The following is a 14,033-nucleotide window of genomic DNA, read 5'->3' as shown; positions in this document are numbered from 1 at the left end:
CATTCACAAGGCCTCAGCCAAAATGCCATCGAAATCTAGTCCACATCTTTAATAAAGGCGATGAATTCATTCTTCCAAAAGTCTGCATGTTCCACCTAATAAAGAGTCATGTGAACATAAGAAAGCTCTGTTTCAAGCTAGAATGTATTTGCTCACTGCCTGAGCACCTAACTGTGCTGTGTGGAGAGGCCAGAACCACCCTGAGGACCGGACTAGTCTCCAGATGCTCACCTTCTTTCACTGGCCACCCCGGGCCAAGTGAGTTGCACTCAGACCTTGTCTGGTATTCTCAGGACTCCTAGGACATAGTTCTTGTTTCACTAACAAGGGGCCTACCTAGCATGTTTATTTCCTCCCTAGATCCTTTGATTCTCAAAAATATCCCTTACACACTTATACTTTGCAAAGTATTTGCACACACCATCATTTTTTAAATGTTTATTTATTTTTGAGAGACAGAGAGACAGTACAAGTGGGGGAAGTCAAAGAGAGTGGGAGACAGAATCTGAAGCAGGCTCCAGGCTCTGAGCTGTCAGCACAGAGCCCGAAGTGGGACTCAAACTCATGAACCCTGAGATCATGACCTGAGCTGAAATCAGCACTTAACTGACTGAGCCACCCAGCCGCCCCTCACATGCCATCTCTCATGAGTACTGTGTGAGGTGACAAGATTCTTCATTCATTCATTCATTCAGTCAGTCAGTCATTCATTTGACAAGCATCAATGGAAGGCTCAGAACTGTGCCAGGCCCTGGGAGACAGAAGAACTGAGGCATACTGCCCACACTTGAGTTGCTCAGACAGCCTTGCACGCAATAAAAAATGTCACCATCCCCAGTCAGTATGATAGGTTCCATGAGAGGAGAGAGCCCTGTGGCAGCCTGTTCTGACTCCGGTGGGCCCAGAGTGGTGTCTCCAGGAAGAGTATGGATCTCAGTAGGGGCTGGGCAGGCAAAAAAGAGGGTCAAAGGGATGTCAGGCAAGGGAGAAAGCCATTCAAATTATAAGAGAGAAAATCTTGCCTCTTTGGAGTACTCTTGAGTAGTTGAGTGTGGTGAGAGATAGAGCATAAAGTGGAGGACAGAGGGACAGCTGGGTGGCTCTGTTGGTTGAGTGTCTGACTCTTGATTTCGACTCAGTCATAATCCCAGGGTAAATGGGATCTAGCCCCATGTAGGCCTCTGTGCTGAGCATGGAGTCTGCTTATGATTCTCTCTCTCTCTCCCTCTGCCCCTCTCCCTGGCTCATACTCTCTCTCTAAAAAATAAAATTAATTAATTAGTTAAAAAGTGGGTGAGGAAAGGTGGGGAGGAAATGAGTCAAGGAGAACCGAGATATGTTAAGGAGTTTTTATTCTTACCCCAGTGGAAATAAATTATCAATCACGAAGCGCATTAAGAGAGGCACAAGAGCTTTGCAGTTTAGAAAAAGCAATCATGCAGTAGGGACTCCAGACTCAAGTGAGACAGGAGGTCAGCACATTGACCCCAAAGAGAGATGGCGCTATTTCAGTCCTGGACAGTGGCACTGAGGATGGAGAGCAAGACTGGATTCAAGAGACATTTTAAGAGGACTGTGTAAGACTTGTGACAGAATGTGGGGAGTACAGGAGAGGCTAGGGCAAACATCTAGCTTTCTTTTGGGCCCATGGGTGGATGACAGCGTCATTCACCACAGTGCAACTAGGAAGAGGTGAGCGGGTTGGTGGAGCACACTAAGCTCAGGGTGGGGGGTGTCCATGAATCCCAAAATAGAGACATTCAGGGAAGATTAGATTCAGGGTTCAGGAACTTGGGAAGGGACTGACTTGGTGACTGGGATTTGGGAGACACTGGCATATTAGAGTAGTTGCTGTAACAGGAGAGTATGAGGTCACCCCAGGAGAAAGATGCAGACACCCTGATGGATCATTTGACAGATGGGGAAACTGAGGCCAACCCAAGATCTCTAAATTAATACATGGCCGAGCTGTGCCTGGAGCCAAGTCATCTGCCCCCAAGTGCCATTGCCATTCCCACGCTTCTGCAACTTGGATCACAAGCTTCTTCCAGATCCTGGAAATGAACCCAGCTGTACCTGGGAACCAGCAGGTTGTTCTTCTGTGGTTCTTCTGTTTTATCTGAAGTTAGCAGCTCCTGATTAGCACCTCAGGTGGAGAAGACTTTGCTGTGTTGCTCTTGGGGCTCTGGGAGGTTAGTGCATGAACTCACCTGGAAATGCCTTTGTGTGGAATAAGGCATTAAATGCACACATCTGCTGCCATGTTCACGCTTGCATTTGATCCTTACGGCTGCCCTATAGGCCCCTCACTGCCCTGCCTCCCTCTCTAGAGTCTGTCCGCATGAGGATCTTTGCTTCACCTCTCCTCTCCACCCAAATTTGCCTATGTTGATCTCATTCCACCTCCACTGTAGAATCTAGAATCTAGGTTCTCTTCTAGACTATGTGATAAAGCTATTCCTGCTAAGATGAGCACTAGTAGGTTCATGAGAAATCCACTCCATGGTACCCACTCCTAACCAGAATTTCTGGAGACATGTAAGCAGTGGTGCTAATAGCAAGCATTTCAAGAGACTTGGCAGATTGTTGAGGAAAGGATAAAAGTATGAGCAGGAGAGGAAGCGGAGAGAAAGCTGGGAGGTAGATCTCCATGAGTATATTTAATATCACATTAAAGTGTTTGGATTTGAGTTTTATCCAACATGGTGAGACAAGAGTCTGCTGGTCCACAGACGCCTTTTTGTCATGACAGTTGATGTCTATTTCACTACACACACACACACACACACACACACACACACACACGGGCACACACATACATACACACACGGACACACCCTAGCATCTCACACCTCCTGGTCTGAAATACAACAGAGGCAGAGACAAAGGAGTTTTCAAATCAAGGCTGCAAGTTTCAAATCTACTTTCTCAAGTCCTGCGAGTGATATTGGTAGATCCTGTGCTGGGCCAGCTTAGAAGCTCACTCAGAAATAGTGTGTACTAAGGGATGAGTTGAGAAGAAATCCTCTGCATGAGGGATTTTTTTTTTCTCTCGGCAAAATACAATTTGCTATTATCAAGCTAATGAAAAGAAGAGGGGGAAAATAAACATCTGAAAGGTCTTTTAAAGGAAGTACAAATCTGGAAAGACTGAAAAACACTTACAAAACAGTCTGTCCTGCTTCTGCTTGTCCTGTTCCAGCCAAGACTCAAGCCACAGTGACATCAGGGTCACTGAAATGAAGAGCCCATTGGGGTTGGGGCTTGGAGAGGAGTAATGTTGTGTGGCCCATGATGCACAGACAGCAGGCTGATCACAAGGGTCCAAGACCCTGGGGCAGCCTGCCTGCCTGCCTGGGGAGCAGCTGGTTGGTGGCCCCGACCCTCTGTCACTTTTGGAGGAACACTAGACCTCAGGTGACGGGGCAAGCCCAGCCCCCCTCCAAGCTTCAGACAGGAAATGCTGAACTGCTGGGAATCAGGGCAATGGAGTTCATGAAATCACATGCTTTCTGGCTGGAATGGAATAGTAAGGCTGTCCAGTCGCACTCCCACCAGTTGGCGTCTGAATTTTTTCTGCAACATTCCCAACAAGTGGTCATTAACCCAGAGCTTGAGAAGTCCTCCTGACAGGACACGATTATCCTTTAAGGAAGGCCATTTTATCTTTGCAAGGTCCTAACTGGAGGAGCAGTCTTACTAACACTGAGTCTAAGTGCCTCCTGGACCTCAGCTACCTGGTGCGAGATGATTAGCAGTCACATAGATGCAAAAATTCCTAACCAAAATGTAACAAATAAAAACCACAACATGAAAAACCCAATCAACTGTGACAAAATGGATTTAGCACGGTGATGCAGGATGGTTTGATGTTTGAATACTAATCAGTATAATTCTTCATATTAACAGACTCCAAAGGAAAAACTATATGTGTGATCAACTCAGCCAATGCAGAAAAGGCATTTGACAAAATTCAACAACCATTCCTAATAAAAACTCACATCAAACTAGGAATAGAATGGAACTTCCTCAGCTTGATATGAAAAGCCAATTGCCAGCATCATACTTACCAGTGAAAGTAAATTCTTTCTAAGAATAGAAAGAGGAAGGATATCTGTTCTCACCACCTTATTTAACTTAATACTGAAAATTATAACCACAGCACTAAGGTAAGAAGAAAGAAATTAAAAGCATACAGGTTGGAAAGAAAGAAACAAAGCTGCCTTTATTTGCAGACATTATAATTATATACATAGAAAACCCCAAGGAATCTACAAAAACAACCAAAAAAAATACCTCTTACAATTTATAAAGGAATTCAGGAAGACAGGATACAAGAAAAACACACACACAAAAATTACATTCCTGTGGACACCAAAATTAAAATCACAATACCAGGGGTGCCTGAGTGATTCAGTCGGTACAGTGTCCAACTCTTGATTTCAACTGAGGTCATGATCCGACTTAACCAACTGAGTCACCCAGATGCCACTGCACACATCTTCTTTATCCTTCTTCTATCAATGAACACTTGGGCGGCTTCCATATCTTGGTTATTGTAAATAATGCTACAATAAACAGGGTCCATATATCTTTTTGAATTACTGTTTTTTGTATTTTTGGGGTAAATACCAGTAGTGGAATTACTAGGTCATATGGTAATTCCTATTTTTAACTTTTTGAGGGACCACCATACTGTCTTCCACAGTGGCTGCACCAGTTTGCATTCCCACCAACAGTGCAAGAAGGGTTACTTTTTCTCCACATCCTTCTTGTTTCTTGTGCTTTTGATGTTAGCCATTCTGACAGGTGTGAGGTGATATCCCATTGTGGTTTTGACTTGCATTTCCCTGATGATGAGTGACGTTAAGCATCTTTTCATGTGTCTGTTGGCCATCTGTATGTCTTCTTTGGAGAAATGTCTGTTCATGTCTTCTGCTGATTTTTTAATTAGGTTTTTATGGTGTTGATCTGTATAAGTTCTTTATTTATTTTGGATACTAACCCATTATTAGATATGTCATTCACAAATATCTTCTTTAATTCAGTAGGTTGTCTTTTACTTTTGTTGTTTCCTTTGCTCTGCAGAAGCTTTCTATTTTGATGTATTCCCAATAGTTTAGTTTTGCTTTTGTTTCCCTTACTTCAAGAGACATATCTAAAAAAAAGAAAAAAATGTTGCTATGGCTGATGTCAGAGAAACTGCTGCCTGTGCTGTCATCTAGGATTTTTGTGGCTTCAGGTCTTATATTTAAGCCTTTAATCCATTTGAGTTTGTTTTTGTGTATGGTGTAACAAAATGATCCAATTTAATTATTTTGCATGTAGTTATCTAGCTTTCCCAACACCATTTGTTGATGAGACTTTTTCCTGTTGAATCTTCTTGCCTCCTTCATCAAAAATTGGTCATATAATCATGGCTATATTTCTGGGCTCTTTATTTTCTTCCATTGATCTATGTGTCTATTTCAGTGTAATTACCATACTACTTTGATTACTGTAGCTTTGTACTATATTTTGAAATTTGGGATTGTAATACCTCCAGTTTTGTTCTTCTTTTTCAAGACTGCTTTGTCCATTCAGGGTCTTTTATGGTTCCATATAAATTAGGATTATTTGTTCTAATTCTGTGAAAAAGTTTCTTGATATTTTCATAGAGAATGCATTAAATCTGTAGATAGTTTAGGGTAGTGCAGATATTTTATCAGTATTTGTTCTTTTAATCCATGAGCATGGAATATCTTTCCATTTGTTTGTGTAATCTTCAATTTCTTTCATCAGTATTTTATAGTTTTCAGAGTACTGGTCTTTCACCTTCTTGGTTAAATTTATATCTAGGTATTTTATTATTTGGTGCAATTGAAAATGTGATTGTTTTCTTAATGTCTTATTTTCCATTTCATTATTAGCATATAGAAATGCAACAGATGGGGTGCCTGGGTGGCTCATTTGGTTAAGTGTCTGGCTTTGGCTCAGGTCATGATCTCACGGTTCGTGGGTTCAAGCCCTGCATCGGGCTCTGTGCTGACAGCTAGCTCAGAGTCTGGAGCCTGCTTCACATTCTGTGTCTCCCTCTCTCTCTGACCCTCCCCTGCTCGTGCTGTCTCTCTCTGTCTCTCAAAAATAAATAAAAAACATTTTTAAAAATTAAATTAAAAAAAGAACTGCAACAGATTTCTATATGTTGATTTTTTTATCCTGTGACCTTATTGCATTCATTGATCAGTTCTAGTAGTTTTTTGGTGGAGTCTTTTGTGTTTTGTATATATAAGTGTCATTTCACCTGCAAATAGTGAAAGTTTTACTTTTTCCTCACTAATTTGGATGGCTTCTACTACTTTTTCTTGTATGACTGCTGTGGCTAGGACTTCAGTACTATGTTGTATAAATGTGGTGAGAGTGGGCATCCTTGCCTTACACCTGACCTTCAGGGAAAAACTCTTAGTGTTTCAACATTGAGTATGATGTTAGCTGTAGGTTTTTCATATGTGGCCTTTATTATTTTGAGGTAGTTTTAATGGAACTTCTATCAAAATCTCAGCAAGGATTTTGTAGATATATACACACTTAATCTAAAATGTATAAGGAAAGGTAAAGACTCTAGAATAGCTAAGCAATCCTGAAAGGGAAGAAGGTGGGAAGAATCACTTTATCCAATACTAAGACTTAATATGCATTTAAAATAATAAAAACAGTGTGGTTTGTAGTAGAGGGATAGACATATAGAGCAAAGAACCAGAGAACCAAGAAAGACTCATAAAATATGCTTGATTTTTGACAAAGATGCAAAAGCAATTCAAAGGAGAAAAGATCACCTTTTCAAAAAATACTGCTCAAGCAATTGGACATCCATAGGGAAAAAAAAGGTTTTGACAGAGAGTCGTGCCTTTTGCTTGTGAAAACATGGATGGACCTTGAGGGTATTATGCTAAGTGAAATAAGTAAGATAGAGAAAAATACTACATGGTATCACTTAAATGTGAAATCTAAAAAAAGTAAAACTCATAGAAATAGAGAATAAAGTGGTTAACAGGGTCTGGGGAGAGAGAAATAAGGAAAGGTTGGTGAAAGGGTCCAGACTTGCAGCTATAAGATGAAAAAGTCAGAGGATCTAATGTATAACATGGTGACTCTAGTTGATAATGTTGTATTTTACAGTTGAAATTTGCTAAGAGATTAGAACATAAATGTTCTTACCAAAGCAAAACAAACAAAAAAACAAAACAAAAGGTAAGGATGTGAGGTGATAGATGTGTTAATTAACTCAAGGGAGGGAATTCTTCTATAACATAGATGTCTATCAAATCATCACGATGTACACTTTAAATATTTTATAATTTTATTTGTCAATTATACTTCAATAAAGGTGAAAAGACCCAGAGTTAATGGCTAAAGAAACTATGTATGTCCATATCATAGAACACTACTTAGCAATAAAAAGAAATGAACTATGGGGCACCTGGGTGGCTCAGTCAGTTAAGCACCCAACTCTTGAAATTCAGCTCAGGTCATGATCTTGCAGTTTATGAGATGGAGGCCCATGTTGAGATGCTCTTTCTCTCTGCCCCTCCCCCACTTGCTCTGTCTCTCTCTGTCTCTCTCTCAAAAATAAATAAATAAACTAAAAAAAAAACTGAACTCTTGATACACTTAACTTGTATGACTCTCCAGAAAATTGTGTTGTGTGAAAAAAAAGCCAATCTCAAAATATTATATGCTGTGCAATTCCGTATGTATGACATTTTTGAAATGACAATATATAGAAGTGGACAACAGATTCGTGGTTGCCAGTGGTCAGAGATGAGTGGCGAGGAGGGAAGCAGTATGGCTGTTAAAGGGCAACAGAAGAGATCTTTGTAGAAATGGGATGATTCCACACCTTGACTGCATTACCTGGCTGTGATATTGTACTAAGTTTTTTAAGATGTGGCCATTTGGGGAAACTGGATAAAGAAGACACTGGCTCTCTGGGGGCACTTGGGTGGCTCAGTTGTTTAAGCATCTGACTTTGGCTCAGGTCACGATCTCACAGTGTTTGAGTTTGAGCCCCACGTCAGGCTCTGCGTTAACAGCATGCAGCCTGCTTTGGATCCTCTGTCCAGAGGATATATACACATACAGACTCCCCAATGCCCAGAACCAGAATCTTCAGGGGTGAGAGGCAGGAATCTAATATACAATATACCTGGGTTTGAAACCACTGAGACTGGGAATAACATGAGCTAAGCAATAAGAATGAAAGGGAATGAGTTAGGATGGAGTGTGGTGCGATGTCACGGTACGGGCCTTGGAGCTCTTGCTCAAAAGTTTTAAGATTACGAAATAAAAAATACATATGATTTCTGAGACGGGAAGTGATATGAGTAAAACAGTGCTGCCACAACCTGATGGTTGAAGAAGTTTCAGAAGAGGCGGTTACTGTGTGTGCACAGAACGGTAATGACTGGGTTGACTCTTCCTAAGTTTCAAGAATGCCAAACGCTGCTCAATGTTTTCTTTGCTGACTGAATTAATACATAATGTAATTGCATTATGTGCTTCTACAGTTTTGGATGGTGACTTTTCCCAGTGATTTTTGTGCTAGAATTTCTTTATCTTTATTAACATATTCTTGGTCTCTGCATTTCAGATATTGTGCCATGCAGGAAGAGAGTTTTGATCCTGTAATGACTTTTAAAGGGGTTTCGGGGGGTGGCTGTCCAGCCCATGACACTCTTCCCTGAGAACTGCCCCAGCTCTGCCCATAGAGGGCACCCCTTTTAGTCGCTTGGCTACACAGCCTTGTTCACCTAGGTGGACAGAGTCCCCAGGAGATTGGAATTAAGATAAATAGACATGAACTGGCTTTCTCTGGTCCTGTAACCTGTGCACAGGCCATTCAGGGGCCGCGCCGTGGCTGAAGTGGTAAAGGTCATCCTGCAGAGAGAGAGAAGGCAGCTGGTTCAGGGAGAGGCAGAAGCCGGACTGACTGGGGCTCTTTGGGCTCAGAGACTCTCAGACACTTCCTGTCTTGGGTGACCCCAAAACCCCCACAACCTCACAATATGCCCTTTCTCCTGCCACAGCTGCTTTGAAGTGGCATTTTGTGATGAGCCAACTCGGGGACTTGATCTTGATAGTTAATACTGTCATAAACCACTTCCACCTGTTACTTTCAGTATGCTGATTGAAAATTAACAAAGGAATTTTGTACAACGATTCCCAATAGTGAGTTCATATCCAGAGCTTTTTGCTTTTCCTTAAAGTAACAGTGATGCTGACTTTTCTATTCAAAGAGGAAACCACTGACTAAGGAAGGACTGAGGTGGTTTCTCGTAAGGGAGATGGAAGGAGGCATCTCTTCCCAAGTCCAGGCAGTGACACAAAGATTGAAGCTCAGGAACAAAACCATTCTGAAGTTGAAACACTTCCTGCTATTGGCCTCTCCTTCTCCATTTGGAAATTCTGTCATGATATCTCCTGTAAACTCTCCAGATCTTAATTTGAGCCTTTTTCTGAGGAGACCAGGAAACAGTTGTGATTGACGTTTCTCCTGCACTGACAAGCTATCACTAAGATGCTGTTCGGCCTTTTTTCTAGACTAGCCCACTGCCTTCTCCTCAGCTCTGCAACCTGTGATCTTTGTTTCTCTACCCAGATAATTATCCACTCGTTCTTCCATTCACTGCAGCCCCTCCCCGCTCAGCACTCACATTGAGGTTGGATGTAGCAAATGGAGGTTAAATCCTCTCCTTCTCCCTCCCAAAGTTTCCTTTCATGTCTTCTCTTCCTTCCCTTCCATTCTTTCTGTCATTTCCAAAGTTCAGGCCTCATCAACTCTTACCTGCATTGTGAGACTAAGACCTCTGCCCTCCCCTGCCTTCCTCCCGCCTGCATTTGTCTGCCCACAAATTCCTTCCTTGACGAAGCCATCTTCCTAGGCCTTGTTGTGATCCTATCACTGCCTTGCTCGAAAGCCTTTCCTCTTACATATGGAAGAAAGTGTAGACTCTGGAGTCCTGTATTCACTCTGCCCTTCATGAGCAGGCCCAACTTATCTCCCCCTGCCTCTTTATGCTTCCTGTGGTCCAATCCAGCACGGTGGGTGTCCAACATGACCCCGTGAACCTGCCTATGTTTTCTGGCCTCCACACACCCTCTGTCCATACTTTCTTTCCCTTTCTCAGCTATCCAAGTCCTACTAATTCTCCTCGAGCTGGGTGTGCCTTTCTTTGTGATTCTTCCAGTCAGAATGAATTATTCAGCGCTACCCAGTCACATAGTTTCTGTTTTTGTTCATAAAACTTTTCAAGGTCTGGCTTGGAATCCTAGAATATGGACCCGTCCTTCCCACTATAAAGCCAGCGCTTTGCCGACAAGCCAGGCCCTGCTGCTCCCGCTAAGACCCAGGTCCCTAATTCAACGCAAGGCACTGCAGTGTGTGATCTATACGTGTTGGTTAGATCAAGTTTGCAAAACTACGTGCCCGTGCCCGTAGGCAAGCTGGTCGCCCACAGCAGTTTCCTCTGGTCACGTGACTGCTGTTTTAGAAGATGCATGAGGTCAAATGACTCAGCAAAATTTTTGCAGGCCAAATGACAGGAAGTAAGAGGTTCAGAAGCTGACTCTATTAACACTGATCTAAAACACATGTGTCTGGAGCCCCGGTGCCGGTGTGGGAAGATTTTCCGCAACACACGCCAAGGGGCTGCAGCCTGATACCGCGCCCGGGGAGGGGCCAACGCACTGCAGGCTCCCCTTGGCGATCTGGCCTCTGCTTCCGCATCGAGGGCACTCAGGAAGCCTGCGAGGCCTTTAGCACACATGGGGTGATGCCTCCTGCCCAAGAAATCCATCTCCTGCATTTTGCAGATAATGGAAACTTACCCCTATAGGCACAAAAAGTTATCAAAGTAAAATACATTTTGATCAACAATTTCCAAAAGGGAGAACACAATTCTATGCTTTCGTATCTTCTCAAGCTGTCAAAATGTTATTTGACCACTTCTTGATAGCTCTGGCCTAACCTCAGGTGTATTAGTTGCTCTTCTTCCCTCAGGATCCCACACTTCACTGCTACTGTTTTACCTTCAAAGAATAACAATTACAACAAAAATAATCAGTATTTATGAGACCTTCCCATGCATGCGGCTCATGGAGGGGCACTATACATAATTATTTCATTTTGGTTTTCCCGACAGCCCTAAAAGGTAGATGTTATTTTTCCCAGGCTTTGGGTGTGAACACTGAGGAGCAGGTTAAATAACTTGCCCATGGTGCATAATGAGTTAAATAACGCACAGCGGTCCTGACTTAGGCAATCAGCTCAAGACCCCATGCTGGCAAGTCCTTTACTCTGCGGTGTCCCTAGGCACAAGTTGGCCTGAAATATGGTGATCGACTCATTCAGGGACTTTCCTGGGCTTAACACTGAAAACTCTCAGTCCAGGAAAAACCACGATGATTGGTCACCCTACCTTGAGAGCAAGAAAGCACTCACCAGAACACTTGGTTTTGCAAACCAGATGTGCAACATCCTATCATCTACCCCTGGCCATCGAGGATAAGAAAAGAACCTCTTAACCAGGGGCCAGACAGAGAAATGGGCCCCTTAAGACAGTTGATGTTGCTCTCTTTGAAAACATGTTGGTTCAACACTAGTGGAAGTGAGACCGTTCTACGAATAAAAATCATATCCTTCTCTCTTTATATTCAAAACAGGAAATGGCTACATACACTTATTGTGGGCAATTTTCTAAGTCAGACTGTTTGCGAGGCATGTTAAAGAACATCTCAGTTACTTAATAAAAAATAAAGAATGCCCTCGTTCCCAAGGAAGAGCATCTCGGGCCGTGCATCACTCAGCTCACAGGCCAGCTGACCGTGGCTCGTCTCTGCGCCTGGACACAGGTGGTGGGGACACAGGTCTGCCTGCAGCCGTGCCCCGCTGCTTGCACGGAGACATCACAAAAAGGAAGGCTTCCCTGAGAAGACCAACAACGGTGAAGGCTGCCTTAAGGAACCTCTTGCATCCTAGGAATAGCTGTAAGTGAAACCCTGAGTTAAATGATATCACATTTCTAGTTTATTCAAAACCAGTGACTGCACCTTTCTGGGGGCCTCCTTACTCCGCCTGACGCTCTGCCCCAAGGAAAGTGGACAGGCTTTGTGACTGCCTTTTCCTCAAAGGCTTTTTCCAAAATATTTCATAGCTGGGAAAGCTAAGGTCAATGGCAGTCTGGCCCCCAGAATGGCAGGGCTGCTATATTTGGAGAGTGTTTCTTCCACAGGAAGAAATGCTCCTCTGGGAGTTCAAGATTAATTTCTAGACAAAGTAAGTGCAGTGGCTTTCTGCCTCGCTTCTCGAATTTGCATGAGCCTGGACATTATCTTGGCCTGAAAACTTAACATTCTAAGGAAAAGTGGAGGCAGAGGAAAACCGGTCAGCCTAATGGCAAGATGGATGCCGCTTCCTCCCACAGAAGCTCCTGGCTCCTCTTGCACTTGCTTTGCAGCAGCTTCCAACAGGAACTGGACTCAGAGCCATGCCCTTGGGGTGCTCTTGAGCCTCTCCAGAGAGATTCTCCAGTTCCAAGCAGGCAGTGGGCTTTTGACCAGGTAGCCACGTTACTCTTTAATGACTTAAATAATTTTTTTAGGAATTAGAAACCAAAAGGTTTGAGATTGCCAGAAAAGGTGATGAATTTGCTTTTCTTTAACTGTATAAAAAATTGTTCCACGAAAAATTATAAGGGCATTTTTAAAGGACATTGGAGCTTTATTTTTCATTTTCTTCTTAAATTTAATTTAGCTATTTAGAGATTCGCTTATTAAAACCAAAAGATCAAGATGTTTTCTTTAAGCCACATCTGGTCTATTTTCTTTCATGGGAAGTTCATAGCATCTTCAGGGAGGGAAGTGGTCACCTCTCCTGGGGGAGACAGCACTACCCTGGCTAAGTCTCCATAAGTACTGTTATTTAGTTCGTATTTTTCCCAACTTTCAACTACCTGGCCCATTCACGGGCTTCTGAATGTCGCACGGAATTTCTGCAAATTGCCACTGACACAGTATTGAAAGCCTACACAGGCAAATACCTTTGTGCTATGGCGGGATCCTAGAGGGACTTGGCTGTGACCCACAGCAAAGTTAGACCCTGAAACACAATCTGTATCTGCAGGAGCCTGTCTCTCCCCAGAACATTGAGTACCCCAACTTATTCTGTTCAATGACCTCAATACTCAAATAGAAAAACCTGCTCAGACCACCCAGCAGAACACGCTGACCAAAGTGGGTAGGCTCAGAAATGTAAAGCCATTTTCAAAGTAATAAAACTTGACTTCAAATTAATGAGATCAAAACAAACTATAATTTGAGTTATTTGTATAAGGCGTCAAGCCCCAAAGTAACAATGACATCTTGAAAGTTAAAATAAAAAAAAGAAAGTTAAAATATACTGAAGTTATAACCCCTTCCAAACGATGTAGAGAGGGAAAGCTATACAACCCTAGTTCTTTGGCCATTTACGTTGAGTGTAACGCATGGTGGATCCAGGCATCCTCATGATGCACAGACTCCATATTTGCAGATGTGCCGGTGGCTAGAATGTATCTGCCCTCCCCAGATCAGCACTCCCCATGCTTCTGTGCTCACCAAAGAGGGCATGAAGTTTGAGTCACCAGGTGCGCTGCTTTCTAGCTTTCTAGCTGAGCAACACCTGCTCAGTTCAAAGGTATGCCCTCCCTTCTTGTTTCCACTCTCTTACTATGAATAAACATCCTTTTCATAGTCTATTTGGTGTCATCTTTTTCACATCTTGGTGTCTTTTGTTGGTGATTTCATGGGTTTAAAATGATGCCCAAGTGATGTGCCAGAAGTGCTTGGCTAATGTTCAAAGCTCAAGGCTGTAAGGGGCCTTGTGGAGAGAATATATGTGTTAGACAAGCTCCATGTAGGCCTGAGTCACAGTGCTGTTTGCCACGAGTTCAATGTTAATGAATCAACAGTATATAACAAGGTGTCTTTAAACAGAAACATATGTAAAACAAGGTTAT

The 14,033-nt window shown here is 42.8% G+C and overlaps 1 long non-coding RNA gene across 1 annotated transcript in view; it reads left to right on the top strand.

The window, feature by feature from the left end:
* Window positions 1–13,749, top strand: part of LOC115299953 — a 107,201-nt gene extending 93,452 nt beyond the window's left edge. Inside the window, exons 4-5 of the long non-coding RNA XR_003912437.1 lie at window positions 11,701–12,024; window positions 13,568–13,749. This is a non-coding gene — a long non-coding RNA (uncharacterized LOC115299953). The remainder of the gene's footprint in view (window positions 1–11,700; window positions 12,025–13,567) is intronic.
* The last annotated feature ends 284 nt before the right edge of the window (window positions 13,750–14,033 follow it).

Source organism: Suricata suricatta, chromosome 8, assembly GCF_006229205.1.
Source record: "Suricata suricatta isolate VVHF042 chromosome 8, meerkat_22Aug2017_6uvM2_HiC, whole genome shotgun sequence".
NCBI lineage: Eukaryota > Metazoa > Chordata > Mammalia > Carnivora > Herpestidae > Suricata > Suricata suricatta.
This window is presented reverse-complemented; position numbering and strand designations above follow the sequence as displayed.